Source organism: Galeopterus variegatus, unplaced genomic scaffold (assembly GCF_000696425.1).
Source record: "Galeopterus variegatus unplaced genomic scaffold, G_variegatus-3.0.2 Scaffold2010, whole genome shotgun sequence".
Lineage (NCBI taxonomy): Eukaryota > Metazoa > Chordata > Mammalia > Dermoptera > Cynocephalidae > Galeopterus > Galeopterus variegatus.
In genome coordinates this window covers 242,547-244,595 of record NW_007728121.1, presented here as the reverse complement: position 1 = coordinate 244,595, position 2,049 = coordinate 242,547, and the positions used below count along the sequence as shown (strand labels likewise).

General features: G+C 39.2%; 1 protein-coding gene across 2 annotated transcripts in view; it reads right to left on the bottom strand.

The window, feature by feature from the left end:
- Positions 1–1,985, bottom strand: part of LOC103596434 (KH homology domain-containing protein 1-like) — a 12,691-nt gene extending 10,706 nt beyond the window's left edge. For both annotated transcript variants that reach the window (XM_008580061.1, XM_008580062.1), the window contains exon 1: positions 1,543–1,985. The gene's annotated coding sequence lies outside the window, so the exon portion shown is untranslated. The remainder of the gene's footprint in view (positions 1–1,542) is intronic.
- Positions 1,986–2,049: the final 64 nt, after the last annotated feature.

Below are 2,049 nucleotides of genomic sequence, written 5' to 3'. Positions count from 1 at the left end.
GTACGGGGGCAACACTGAGGGTTGCGATCCATTGCCGGACACGAAAAAAGACAAAAAAAAAGAACACTAGACTTACTGTGAAACCAGAGAACCTATTTGGAGAAAAATACTATAGATGATCAATATGAAAAGCCAATCATCGGACCTCTAACATAAACAAGTACCAGGAAAAAAATCTTTTACATATAGGAGAAGACTACAATAAGCTGGTGGAAAATAGAATTAAAAGATAAAAATAAAAAATATAAACTTCATTTGTCAACATAAGCTTCATCAAGTTCACAACACTTTTGTAAGTGATGATACTAGCCATTTAGTCCATCGCTAAAGAACTATGGGTACCGGGAATTTACTCATGTCAATGCAATCTCTTCTATATTGTTAACTCTGGAAAAAATGGCTGCTCTTTAATTATTCTGAAGTCCCCTCACATTTCCCCGTTGAAATTTACATTTTTCCTAATTTTAAACTATTATGCAAAAAATGCGTTTTTACATATTCTGCATACCTTTTTAAACACCTGTTTATTTGTAGATATGAAAAAGTAAAATTAGAACGTATAAAGCAATGTTTTTAATTGTAATCAATATTAAAGAGTATTTAACTTGAATTAATACTGCCAAATCCCATCCACCACCCCTTAGAGCTATAGTGATTTATACTCCTACGAAGAACATCCACTTTACCACAAAATTGATATTTTTTTTATGCGTACTTTCGATCTCCAGTTTTGGCAGTGTGGCTCATGGTTTTGCTGAGCATGCCAGCAGTCACTAGTTCAGTTATGCATCTTTTTTATTTGATCATTGTCATTTCATCCTTACTTCCTCATCTGCGTATTGCCTATTTATACATCTGCCCGTTCTTCTGAAGGGTTATTTGTCTTTTTCTTAAAGCTCTTCTTTCACTGTCTATTCCAGATACTAATCCTTTGCCCACAATGTTTTCTCTCCTTTTTTAACATTACTCTTGGTATTTTTGTCCTTTGAAGCATCCTAGCCCATGCCCTCACATCGTCTGCATAGAAATGAAATAATGGCCCTGTAATATCTCTTGTCTGCTCCCACTCAGTAGCATCAAATCCAATTGATTCAAGTCTTAACCTCCCATCAGAGGCAATACAGTGGGACGATTAAAAGTATACACTCTGGAGCTAGATTGCTTATGTTCAAGGAAAAGCTTTGTCACTTACTGTGTAATCTTGTGCCAGTTCCTTAACTTCTCTGGGCCTAACTTGCCTTCCTTATACAAAGAAGGGTGACAACAGTATACCCACTTCATATGGTTGTGGGGAGGATTAGATGAGGTAATATATTTAAGGAGCTTGAAACAGTGCCTGGTACATTTAACTCTGCCCTTTTCATCTGCTCCTCCTTTCCTTTTTCCTGTTACAGCATTCTTTCTCTCTTTTTTCCTCACTATTCCCTTACTATGCCTTTGCTTGAATATTGGCCCTTAAAGAAACTGCTGGTCCAACACCAGCCGACATTTCCTGCCATTATTTTAAATAACTTCAGAATAATACAAAGTATGATGGCTTACATTCTAAAGGTGTTAGATCCATTTTGTTTTGAGATGTGTCCATAGAAACCCGTGTTTCTGTTTCTTTCTTAGTTTAAAATGTCCCCAAATCAATAACAAGAAGAGAGTGGAAACCACGCTATTCGGCTTTTCTCTTTATGGTGCTAACATTCTTGTTTCCACTGTCTTTTCACTTCCTTGGAGCTCAGTTTCCTTATCTGTAAGATTCCCTTAAGGATGAACTTAGTAAAAAATATGCAAAATCTAAACGATGACACACCAGATAGGATTGCTCTCTGCACCACAACTTACTGACTCTACCAATGAGGAAATTATCCCACAAAGCAGATAGTTCAGTGGAGGGTAGAATTCAGGACCGGGCGTCTCAGTGGTACCACCGGGGATCCACGCTTCTCCGCCCCATCTCCGGACTAACGGAATGCGAGACCACACGGGGTTCAGGTCGCCAAGGCCAGGCTCGGCCGGCGGGATGAAGGAGCGTGGTGCGCCGCGGGCCCCGGCCGCCTC